At 37.8% G+C, this 13,995-nt stretch overlaps 1 pseudogene; it reads left to right on the top strand.

The window, feature by feature from the left end:
• The window catches only part of LOC100471406, a 28,381-nt pseudogene that overhangs the window by 11,705 nt on the left and 2,681 nt on the right, over window positions 1-13,995 (top strand).

A 13,995-nucleotide genomic window follows, 5' to 3' on the forward strand; every position in this document is an offset into this window, starting at 1 on the left:
CAATCATTGTATAAACTGTCATGGTACCTCCACTCGATTATTGCAACAATCTCCAGAACTGATTTCCTTGCCCACAGTCTTGTTTCTTTCAATCTACTCTCCACACTGCACCCAGACTAATGTTTCCAAAATCTAGATGACTTTTACTTTTTCTTGCTTAAAACCCTTTATATGATCTCATTGCTCTAAAGATAAAATCCAGAATCTTTCATGTTTACAAGGACTTGCCCAGCTCTGAAGCCTGTCGTCTCACCCCTATGCTGCCTTGCTCTGTCAGGCAAACTCCACTTTTATTTCACAGACCATGCTGTCTTTCAGCTCTGGCACTTTACAAGCCTTCGTTTAAGTGTCATTTCCTCCATGTTAGGGTAAAGTGCTAGTCCCATTTTCTTCCAGTATATTCTGTTTTTCCCCCAATGATAACACTCATTATACTTTAAAATTTCAAACGTAATTTTTAATCTTCTCAACTGTAAGCTCTGTGAGGAATAACCATAACTTTTTTCCCCCCAACATTTACTTATTCAATTTATCAATAGTTAGGACTTTCTAGGTTCCAGGCACAGCTCTAGGTGTTTGGAATTCAACATTCTAGTGGGGTAAAAAGACAGCAAACAAACAGGTTTGTAACAAAGTCACCAGAATAAAGAATTTTAATGTAACGGTGAATGCTATCTTTCCTTTCCTTTCCTTTTTTTTTTTTTAAGAGAGAGAGAGGGAGAAAGAAAACACGTGCATGTAGGGGTGGGAGGGAAGGGCCAAAGGAGGGAGAAAGAGAATCTTAAGCAGACTCCACACCCAACATGGAGCCTGACACAGGGTTCAACCTCACAACCCTGAGATCATGACCTGATCTGAAATCAAGAGTCGGTTGCTTAACGGACTGAGCCACCCAGGCACCCCTGGTGAATGCTATTTTAAAAGAGGCCGGGTAAGGCCTGTCTTGAAAACCAACCTGAGAATGGGACACTAGAACAGCACCTTGTATGAAGTGAGGAAGTGAGCCAGGTGAATTTGGGGGAAATACCATTCCCAAGAGAAGGTATATGAACTGAGGCAAGAATATGCTGGAATGCTTCAGGAACTGTGAATGGAGCCACGAGGCTGACATGCAATGAATGTGGAGGAGAAAAGGTCAGAGGTATAGGCAGATCTTAGAGGCCATCTATCTATGATAGGAAGCCATTGAGGGCCACTATTCTGTCTCACCGCCTAGTGTGATGTCTACCACCTGGAAGATTCTCAACTGTTGAATGGAAAAATAACTGAAACACAATCTGGGAAAATAATTAAATAGGTTTATTTGCAGCCGCCTTTTCAGTAACTGTAGTGTCTATCCCTTCAAGTAGGGGTAGAATGCAGAACTTCACAATTATTTCACCACGGAACAGTTATTTAATGGGTCATTTTAAGAGATTTTGGTTCCATAGTTTGGTAATTGCTGCTATAGAGAGGCCTTGTTTTTGTGATGTGGGTTCAGAAAAGCAAGTAGGATAACACAGTATCCTGGAAATTCAAATTCAAATCCATTTTAAACATTATGATGATACAAGGGCAGGGCGCAGGGCAAAACTGACCCTACATCTCTGTAAGATTTCCCTTTCACCCCTATGTCGCCTTCACTTCTTTGTTTTCCTGATCAAGGTATGGGACAATCCCTTTATCCTATGGCTCAGACGAAAGAGGCTGGATTTTTTAAAAAACTATATTTTACTAATAACTAAAGGAGACCTAATCATGGAGACCTAGAGGCTTTCCCATTTTGAAGGCCATGTCTTAACTCTACGGGAAGAGTCTACGCAGGCTGATTCCGATTTTCCCTGTTGGCCACATTTGGCTCCCTCTTGAGATGGTCACCATTGCAGCCTGGGTTGGGGAGCTCTCCTTACACACTTTCCTGCCTGTTCGTAGGAAATCCTAAATTCCTGGTCTGGCCCACCTGCCTGTATTTTGGGTCCAACTATGCTTCTAAAGTGGGCTATGACAATAATATGCCTAACCCTGTTTTACTTTCTAATAGACCCTTCTGGATTCCCTGCTTTATTCAGACTGTCCAGTTTTTCCTCCCACTGCATGAAGCAGAGATGTAAGTTTCCTCCCAGGTAATTTAGTGCCTACACAAGGAATGGTTGGCTTCATAGTTAATTCCATATCCAAGAATTCTCACAGATCATTCTATCATTAAATTCTAAGCCCCATTCTTAGGCGCAAGTCAGGTTCTAGGACCTCATTCCTTTTCACAAGTCCAAGGACTAAGCCTGTTTCTCTTTCATTTGTTAACATACTAAATATATTTTCTCACTAGTGCTTTTGCTCCCAGGCCTGGCTACCAAATTGGATGCTACCTCCTCCAACTCACATTATTATTTTTTAATATTAAGAGTTTTATTGATAATCATGATGGGAAAATAAACAAGGGGTGGCCACACGAGAAGACTTCATACTGGAAACACAGTTGATGATAAATCTTTCAGTTTCTATCATGGTCTATTACAGACCCCCTTCTGAAATGTAATATGTATAATACATACACACATGTTTAATACGAAGTCAAGACACATTGAAATGAATGCCTTTATACCCCGAGTACCTATTTTTTAATCCTATTTTTAATGTGTCAAAGTTTGGCTTTGATATTCAAATTTACCAGGTAGCCAGGTATCGGTCTCTTTTGTTAACTTCAACCTTATTGGGATAGATATGGAAGAATGTTTCGAATTTCATAAGTCCAAGTTCCCCACTAAGACAAATTTTAACTTTGTGCCAAAGTTAGGTCTGATAGGATCCTCAGTAAAAACACTCTGGAATGACCATTATGCTCATTTTGCATATGTGGAAATTTAAGCACAGATATATTAAATAGCTTGGCCAAAGTAAGTTACACCAAGCAAATGGCCAGGTTGGAACTGGAATCCCAATCTACTTTTTTAATAATTTTTTTTATTATATTATGTTAGTCACCATACAGTACATCCCTGGTTTTTGATGTAAAGTTCGATGATTCATTAGTTGCATAATAACACCCAGTGCACCATGCAATACGTGCCCTCCTCTACCCATCACCAGCCTATCCCATTCCCCCACCCCCCTCCCCTCTGAAGCCCTCAGTTTGTTTCCCAGAGTCCAATCTACTTTATTCTCAAATCAAGGAGCTATAGCATGGTCTCCCATGACTCCACCACTCCACCTAGCTGTCATTTTCCAGACACCTGACCCCTCACTTCTGCAGTCTTCTGGTGCCCTTGAGGGGAGAATTATTCTCACTTGACCTTCAAAAAAAAAAAAAAATCCTTTCCTGGGATTCAGGCAATCTTTTTCAATTTTGGAAACAACTTCCTTTGTCCCTCCTGGAGGTCTCTGTAGCTCTGACTCTGGCAGCCCTTTCCTTTCCCTAGATGGATTTTATGTTGATGGAATGAATTAAGTTGACCAGATATAGTCACCATCTTAATTGGTAAGACCTATATCTTGAGGTGAAGCTCACAGTACTAGACAATTAAAACATTATCATGAATAAGTGACCTAAGTCCTACTCGCAAGGAGATGATAAAGTATAGAAAACAGCCTCTGGGGGTCCTGTGAAGGTGGAGAGTGCATGAAGAGGAGGTTGGAGACGTGAACACTCATAGAAGGTAGGAAGCCAGAGGAGCTTGGTCCTAATACTGTAGGTTGAAATGGAAAGTTGTGTAAGTATTTTATCTAGGGGAATAAAACACGCAGCACAGAGGATGTTTTTCGGGTGGAATAAGCTACAGGAGCAGGAATAGAATAATTTAGGGCAAGTTTCTCAAAGTGATGTCCTTGGGTCAGCACCCTGTGCTTCATTTGAAAGTTTGTTAGAAGTCCAAATTCTTGGACCTCACCCCAGAACTATTTTTTTCAGCTTTATTGGGGTGTGATTGACAAAATTATACACCATTAAGGTATACAGTGTATTTTGATATACATTGTGACATGGTTACCATAATCAAGCTGAATAACATATCCATCACCTCACATAGTTAGCATTTTTGTGTTTTTATAATTTTTTTTATTCTTAAGTAATCTCTACATCCAACATGGAGCTCAAACTTACAACCCTGAGATCAAGAGTCGCATGCCCTACCGACTGAGCAAGTCAGATGCCCCTGTGTGTTGTAAGAACACTTAAAATCTGCTTTTTCAGCCAATTTCAAACCTACAATACATCAACTATAGTTACCATGCTGTACATTAGATCCCAGAGCTTAGTCATCTTATAACTGAAAGTTTATACCCCTTAACCAACATCTCCCCATTTTCCCTCCCCTAAACCCCTGACAATCACCATTGTATGAGTGCAGAACCCAGATCTCATGACCCTGAGATCACCACGTGAGCTAAGACTTAACTGACAGTGCCACTCAGGATCCCTAACCATTCTGTTTCTAGGAGTTTGACTTGTTGAGATTTCACATTTTTGTGAAATTATGCAGTATTTGTCTTTCTGTATCTGGCTTATCTATAAATGTATCTGGCTTGTTTTCACCTAGCATAACGTCCTCCAGGCTCATCCATGTTATTGCAAATGGCAAGATTTTTTTTTTAAGGCTGAATATTTCATTGTATATATAAACCACATTTTCTTTATTCATCCATCAATGGACACTTAGGTTGTTTCCATATCATGGCTATTGTGAATTAATGATGCTTTGAATATGGGGATCTAGATAGCTCTTCAAGCACCCCAAAACTATTTACTCAAAAGCTCTGGAGATGAAGTTCAGCTATCTCAGTTGTAATAAGCTCTCCAGATAATTCTGATGTATACTCAAGTTTGAGCAGTACTGACCTAGGAAAATGTTGATGAAGGCCTGAATTACCACAGGCGGTACAGATGGAAAGGTTGACTTGCAGTAGGAAATCATTTAGAAGATAAAAACCAAAGACATGTTTGATTAATTGCATACGTCTCTCTTTGGATCCCTGCTATTAGCAGAACAGTTTTCCAGAATCCTGACCCATTTACTTTCTCAGAATATCTTAAATATATTAAGGTAAAGAAAAAAAAAAAGCATTTGCAGAGAGTTGAGAGTGGCTCAATCTCTCTAAGCCAGAGATTTTTCCTTTACTATCTGGGCAGATATCAGGCTAATTTATTTTCCCATTTTTTTTGAAGGTCAAACATGGGGGTTGAAATGATGAACTTTACCTCCATTGAGATCCTACCATGTAACAGTTAAGTCTATCATGCTGTTGCTTGCTGTGTTCACAATTTATCTAAGAGACATTCTTACTTTGAGAAAATTGATATTAACCATTTTCATCTTTCACTTCTTGGGACAAGGAGTACGAATCATCTTGGGTTTTACAGGAAAGATTTTATTCTTAGAAATTATTTTCATATCAATTTTAACCAATTTCCACCTTGAGTCAGGTCTAAAAGTCTAAGCAACCCTTAATTTCAGTTGCCTACTCTCAAAAGGTACAGGTTATTTTTATTTAAACTTAAGATTTCTTCCTGAAAATCCAATAATTGGGTAATGTGAAAATGTCTCAGATAAGCTACTGAGTTAGAACATTTCTTTGGTGGTTTCTCATATCTATTTCAGCCAAACCATCTTGATTAAAGTTCTATGAACTAACAATTTCTGTGGATATTTTCAGTTTTATCGCAGGAAATTCAGTGGTCAATAAAAGCCATCTCACTTATAAAAGCGATGTTTCTGCTATACTGGAATTAAAGTGAATTTCAGAAAAAGAAAATGACTTTCATTATAACAATCAATAGTGTATGCATTTACCTGTTGCCCCTTTTTCACGTATTCAGCAAATGTTTACTGAGGACCTACTGTATGCAAAGAACTTTGTAAAACCCTGTGGAGAACATATAAATAAATCATGAGCCCACTGAAAGCTCACAGTCTATGGAAAAGACAGATCGCTTCTGTCTGCCATGGCAACCACCATCCATGCTCAATTTTTACACCTAAGATAGGTCTTAGACTCAAGACAACTTGCATCCTCTTAACACTTCTATGGTTTACCTATTTCCCTGACCATAATTTCCAGTAAAATCAGGCAGTTGCTTAGAAGAGAATGTCAGATTATTATTTTTTGAGCCATTTATAAACCTGACATAACAATATGCATGAATTTAAGTTCCTAAACTTATACCACAAGTCCAAACAAGGCAGGTAGATGACAAAAAAAGATATGTTGCTTAAGTGGAAAATATATATAAATGACCTGATTCTTGAGAGAGGGAAGATGGCGGATTAGGAGGATCCTGAGCTCATCTCGTCCCATGGATACAAGGAGGCAACAATTATATGTACTGCAACTAACTCCAAAAACGATCTGAAGGCTGGCAGAAGAGATCTTCCACAGCTAGTTGTAGAGAGAAGGCCACATCCAGCGTGCAGATGCAGTCGGAAACCAAACCCCTGGCATAAATGACCACAAATGGGAAGGACATCACAAGCACAGAGGAACAAAAGAGTCAAAATCCACACTGGGCATCCCTGGTCTTGGAGACCTGCACTGGGAAGACCAGTCCCTATAGCATGTGGCTTTGAAAATCAGCAGGATTTAACTCCAGGAGAGCCAGAGGGCAATAGGAAATGGAGTCCCATCCCTTAAAGAGCTAGCCCCTAGATAACTCAGCCAGACACAAAGTACAGGAGCAGCAGTTTGAAAAGTGGGGTATATGTGAAGGAGATTTATTACTAATTTTAGGATGTGTGCTGGGGTGAGGCAGGGATCTGCAGGAGATTTCTACAGGAATGAAAGTGCTGGTAGGTGCCATTTTTCTTACCCTCCCCCAGCCTAAATAGCCAAATGCTTGCTGGAGTCAGTTCTAACACTTTCCATCCTTTGCTAGCACCACATGCCCCACCCCAGCATTCTCCTGCAGACCTGTCTCACCCAATCCACTTGCCCCAGCAGGCACCCCTCCAAATCACCTTGTTACACCCAGTGGGCAGCCCCTCCTGCACTGAAGTGGGGTGGGGAGCTAAGCCCACACCCTAGCATCCCAGAGTTCCTGCAGCTGGGCCTCTCAGCTGGCTATGCAGAGAATGAACCCTGTTCTTTGATGCTCCCACAGCTGTCACAGTGGCTAATAGCAGACAGGTGGGCTGAGGGCTGGTGCCACCTACCAGTGGGTCTGTAGTGGAGTCTTTTAGCAGCACAAGGAACAAACCTGGCCCATCAGTGCTCCCACAATAAGCGAAGGGGGTCATTACTGCAAGTTGGGCTGAGGGCCAGCTTAACCCACCAGCATGCCTACTGCAATTATGGCTCAGCCATAGGAGGATGGCACATGTACCTACACAGGGGAAATCCATGGAGGGCCTGGCCCTGGTGATCAAAGCAGATTATGCTACAGCGTACGACAGAAATCCTATATAAGGCCACTACTTCTAAGACCACGAGACATAGCTGATCTACTTAATACATAGAAACAAACACAGAAAGATAAACAAAATGAAGAAATAGCATTATGTTTCAAATGAAGAACAGGAAAAGAAACTACAGAAAAAGAGAGAAATGAAACAAAGATAAGCAATATGCCTGATAAAGAGTTCAAAGTAATGATCATAAAAATACACACTCGACTTGAAAGATGAGTTGATAAATCAGTAAGGACTTCAACAAAGAGATAGAAAATATAAAAAATAGCCAGTCAGAGCTAAACAAGGCCATAAGTGAAATAAAAGATACAGCAGAGGGAATCAACAGCAAATTAGAGGACGCAGAAGAATGGATCACTGATTTGGAAGACAGCGTAGTAGAAAGCAACCATGCTGAACAGCTAAATAAGTTAATACATACTTTGAGAGACTGTGTGACATCATCAAGTATAGCATTCACATTATAGGGATCCCAAGAGGAGAAGGGGGGGGGCAGAAAATTTAAAGACATAATAGCTTAAAACTTCCCTAATCTGGGGGAAGGTAAAGACATACAGNATTCACATTATAGGGATCCCAAGAGGAGAAGGGGGGGGCAGAAAATTTAAAGACATAATAGCTTAAAACTTCCCTAATCTGGGGGAAGGTAAAGACATACAGATTCAAAACAGAGGAGCCCCAAACAAGAGGAACCCAAGGAGGTCCATACCAAGATACATAACAATTTAAAAAGCAAAAATCAAAGATAAGGACAGAATTTTAAAAGAAGCAAGAGAAAAGAAGCTACTAATGTACAAGAGAAATCCCATAAGGCTATGAGCTGATTTTTCAACAGAAACTCTGCAGGCTAGAAGAGAATGGCATGACATATTCCAAGTGCTGAAAGGAAGATACGTACAACAAAGAATACTCTGCCCTTCAAGATTATCATTCAGGATTATAATGAGAGATAAAGCGTTCTCCAGACAAACAAAAGTTAAAGGAGTTCATCATTACTAAACTGGCCTTTCAAGCAATGTTAAAGGGAATTTTTTAAATGGAAAGAAAAGGCCATAACTAGAAGAAAATAATGAAAGGAAAAAAAAATTCGCTGGTACAAGCTAACACAGTAAATGAAGAATAATTGTTTATAAACCTAGTGTGGAGATTAAAACATAAAAGTGGTAAAATCAATTATATCTACAAAAGCTAATCAAGGAATAAAAAAATTAAAAAAAGTGTAAAATGACATCATATACATAAAACATGGAGGGCACAGTAAAAAGGTAGTGCTTTTAGAATGTGCTCAAATTTAAGTGACCACCAACTTACTATAGATTGCTATACACATAGGATATTATATATGAACCCCATGGTAATCATAAATAAAAAACTTATTGATATACAAAAAAATGAGAAAGTAATCCAAGCAGAACACTAAAGAAAGCCATCAAAACATAAGAGAGCAAGAGAAGAAAGCAACAGAACTACAAAAACAACAACAAAAATACAGTAAAATGTTAATACATAAACACATCTATCAATAGTTACCTAAGTGTAAATCGTCTAAATGCTCCAACTAAAAGATACAGTGTGATAGTGATTAAAGAAACAAACAATAAATAAGACCCATCAATGTGCTGTTTACGTGAAACTCCTTTAAATAGAGATTTAAAAAAACAATAGATAAGATCAATGAAATTAGAGTGTATTCTTTGAAAAAATAAGATTGATAAATCTTTAGCCAGATTCATCAAGAACAAGAGAGGACTCAAATAAAATAAAAAATGAAAAAGGGAAAAATAACAACCAATACCACAGACACAGAAAGGTTTATGAGAATACTATTAAAAATTGTATGTGAACAAATTGGACAACCTAGAAAAAGTGAATTTCTGGAAATGTAATATTTCAAAACTCAATTAGAGAGAAATAGAAAATTCAGACAGACCAATTACTAGTAACAAAATTTAATAGGCAATCAAAAAAAGTCCAGGACCAAATGGTTTCACAGGTGAATTCTACCAAACATTTAAAGAAGAGTTAATACCTAGTCTTTGCAAACTATTCTAAAAAAAATAGAAGAGGAAGGAAAACTTCCAAACTCCTTCTACACATCCAGCATTACTGTAATACCAAAATCAGATAAAGATATTATGAAAAAAGAAAACTAGAGGCTAATATATCTGATGAACATAGATGCAAAAATTCTCAATATCAGCAAACCAAACTCAGCAATACATTTTAAAAACTTCTCTTTTGTGTGTAGTTCTCCAGTTTCCCAACACCATTTATTGAAGAGATGGTCTTTTCCCCATTGTATATTCTTGCCTCCGCTGTCATAGATTCATTGACCACACAAATATGGGTTCATTTCTGTGTCTCTATCCTGTTACAGAGATCTACATATCTGTTTTTGTGCCAATAGCCTACTGTTTTTATTACTACAACTTTCTAGTGTATCTTGAAATCTGGGATCGTGATACCTGCAGTTTTGGTCTTCTTTCTCCAGATTGCTTTGGCTATTCAGGGTCTCTTGTGCTTCATACAAAATGTTAGGATTATTTGTCCTAGTTCTGTGAAAAATGCTATTGGAACTCTAATAGGGATTGCATTAAATCTGTAAATTGTTTGGGTTAATATGGACCTTTAATTCTAGTCATGAACATGGAATACTTTTTCACCTGTTGGTGTCATCTTCAATTCGTTAGTCAATGTTTTACAGGTTTCAGAGTACAGGCCTTTTACCTTCTTGGTTAAGTTTCTTTCCAGGTATTTTATTTTTTGGTACAATTTTTCTAGATAGGTCTCTTCAGACAAGAAAAACAGAAGGAAAAAAATAAACTATTGAGAGTACACTAAAATAAAAAGCTTTTGCACAGGAAAGAAAAACCAACAAAAAGAACAGGCAACCTAGTTAATGGGAAAAGATATTTGCAAGTGATATTATCACAAGGGGTTAATGCTTAGATGTTCTTGGGGCACCTGGGTGGCTCAGTCATTAGCTGTCTGCCTTCAGCTCAGGTCATGATCCTGGCGTCCTGGGATCGAGCCCCGCATCAGTTTCCCTGCTCAGTGGGAAGCCTGCTTACCCCCCTCCCACTCCCCCTGCTTGTGTTCCCTCTCTCGCTGTGTCTGTCAAATAAACAAAATCTTAAAAAAAATACTTGGATGTTCTTCAAAAAATTAAAAATAAAATCATCATATGATCCAGTAATTCCACTACTGGNAAAAAAGAAAAACAGAAGAAAAAAATAAACTATTGAGAGTACACTAAAATAAAAAGCTTTTGCACAGGGAAGAAAAACCAACAAAAAGAACAGGCAACTTAGTTAATGGGAAAAGATATTTGCAAGTGATATATCTTATAAGGGGTTAATGCTTAGATGTTCTTGGGGCACCTGGGTGGCTCAGTCGTTAGCTGTCTGCCTTCAGCTCAGGTCATGATCCTGGGGTCCTGGGATCGAGCCCCGCATCAGTTTCCCTGCTCAGTGGGAAGCCTGCTTCCCCCCCTCCTTGTGTTCCCTCTCTCGCTGTGTCTGTCAAATAAACAAAATCTTTAAAAAAATACTTGGATGTTCTTCAAAAAATTAAAAATAAAATCATCATATGATCCAGTAATTCCACTACTGGGTATTTATCCCCCCCCAAAATAAAAACACTAATTTGAAAAGATACACTCACTCCTATGTTTATTGCATTATTTACTATAGCCAAATTATGGAGGCAACCCAAGTGTCCATTGATAGATGAATGGATAAAGATGATATGGTATATAAAAACAATAAGATATTACCCAGGCATAAAAAAAGAATAAGATCTTGCTATTTGCAACAACACGGATGGATCTAGAGCATTATGCCATGTGAAATATGTCAGAGAGAGAGAAATACCATATGATCTCTCTTATATGTGTAATCCAAGAAACAAAACAAGCGAACAAAGAAACTAACAAAAGCAGAAACACACCCATAAGTACAGAGAACAAACTGATGGTTGCTGGAGGAGAGAAGGTGAGAGGATGGTCAGAAAGGGTGAGGGGAGTGAGAGGTACAAGGTTCCAGTTAAGGAATAAATAAATCATTAGTATGAAAGGTACAGCATAGGAAATAGAGTTAACGGTATTTTAGAAATGCTGCATGGTGACAGATGGTGGCTATACTTGTGGGGANGAAATACCATATGATCTCTCTTATATGTGTAATCCAAGAAACAAAACAAGTGAACAAAGAAACTAACAAAAGCAGAAACACACCCATAAGTACAGAGAACAAACTGATGGTTGCTGGAGGAGAGAAGGTGAGAGGATGGTCAGAAAGGGTGAGGGGAGTGAGAGGTACAAGGTTCCAGTTAAGGAATAAATAAATCATTAGTATGAAAGGTACAGCATAGGAAATAGAGTCAACGGTATTTTAGAAATGCTGCATGGTGACAGATGGTGGCTATACTTGTGGGGAACACAGCTGAACATATGGTTGTCCAATCACTATGTTATGCATGTGAAACTAATGTAACATTGTGTCAACTGTACTTAAGTAACAAAATAATAAAAGGATTTTTTGCTATGATCAAATGGGATTTATTCTGGGGATGCAGGAATTGCTTAATATTTGCAAATCAATGTTATGCAGCACATTAGGATGAGGAAGGATAAAAACCATATAATTATCTTAATAGATGCAGAAAAAGCACTTGACGAAATTCAACATACATTCATGATAAAAACTCTCAAGGTAGGTTTAGAGGGTACCTACCTCAACATAAAAAGGCTGTATAGGACAAACCCACAGCTCACATCATACTCAATGGTAAAAAGCTGAGCTTTTCCTCTAAGATCAGGAATAAAACAAAGATGTCCACTCTCACCACCTTTAACATAGTACTAGAAGTCTTAGTCACAGTCATCAGACAACAAAAAGAAATAAAAGACATCCAATTGATAACAAAGAAGTAAAACTATCACTATTTGCAGATGACATGGTACTGTATATAGAAAACCCTAAAGACTCCACCAAGAAACTATAAGAAATAATAAATGAATATAATAAAGTTGCAGGATATAAAATTTACAGGAATTGTCTGGATTTCTATATACTAATAATGAAGTATCAGAAAGAGAATTGGCATTTTTACCAAATTTTACCAAAAATAATAAAATACCTAGGGATAAACTTAACCAAGGAAATGAAAGAAGTATACTCTGTAAAGTAACAAAAGACACTGATAAAAGAAACTGAAGATTTCATAAACAAATGAAAAGATATTCCATGCTCATGGATTGGAAGAATATTGTTAAAATGCCCATATTATCCCAAACAATCTACAGATTCAATGCAATTCTTATCAAAATAGTTTTTTTTTACAGAACAAGAATAATCATAAAATTTGTATGCAGCACAAAAGACCCTGAACAGTCAAAGCAATCTTGAAAAATAAGACCAAAGCTGCAGGTATCACTATCTTAGATTTAAAGATATACTCCAAAGCTATAGTAAGCAGAACAGTATGCTACTACTGGCATAGATGAATAGAACGGGATTGAGAGCCCAGAAATAGACCCACACTTATATAATTAATCCATGACAAAGGAGGTAAAAATATATAATGGGAAAAAGGTAGTGTTTTCAGTAACTGATACTGGGAAAACTGAACAGCTACATGAAAAAGAATAAAAGTGGACCACTTTCTCACATCATCCAGAAAAATAAACTCAAATTGGATTAGAGACCTAAATTTGAGACCTGAAACCATAAAACTCCTAGAAGAAAACAGGCAGTAATCTCTTTGACATCAGCCTTAACATTTTTTTTAAAAGATGTTTCCTCAGGCAAGAGATACAAAAGCAAAACTGAAGTATTGGGACTACACCGAAGTAAAAAGCTTCTGCACACTGAAACTATCAACAAGATTAAAAGGCAACCCACTGAGTGGGAGAAGATATTTGCAAATGATATATTTGATAAGGGGTTAATATCTAGAATATAAGAATAACATTTACAACTCAACACCAGAAAAACAAACAATCCCATCAAAAAATGAGCAGAGGACCTGAACATTTTTCCGAAGAAGACATAAAGATGGCCATCAGACACATGAAAAGGTGATCAATATCACTCATCGTCAAGGAAACGCAAATCAAAACCACAGTGAGAGGTCACCTTATACCTGTGAGAATGACTAGAATCAAAAAGACAAGAAATAACATGTTGGTGAGGATGTGGATGAAAGAACACTCGTGCACCATTTGTGGGAATGTAAATGGGTGCAGTCACTGTGGAAAAAAGTATGGAGGTTCCTCAAAAAATTGCTGTGATCAGCACAGGGTGTTCTATGCAAGTGACGAATCACTAAATTCTGCTCCTAAAACCGATATTACACTCTATGCTAACTAACTCAAGTTTAAATAAAAACCTAAAAACATAGAAATACCACATAATTCAGTAATTTCACTACTGGGTATTTATGCAGAGAAAATGAAAACACTAATTCAAAAAGAAATATGCACCCCTCTGTTTACTGCAGCATTATTTACAATAGCCAAGATATGGAAGCAACCTAAGGGTCCGTCAATAGATAAGTGGACAAAAAGATGAGGTATAGATAAATACAATGGAATATTACTCAGCCATAAAAAGAATTGGAT

This window comes from Ailuropoda melanoleuca, chromosome 8 (genome assembly GCF_002007445.2).
Source record: "Ailuropoda melanoleuca isolate Jingjing chromosome 8, ASM200744v2, whole genome shotgun sequence".
Classification (NCBI taxonomy): Eukaryota; Metazoa; Chordata; class Mammalia; order Carnivora; family Ursidae; genus Ailuropoda; species Ailuropoda melanoleuca.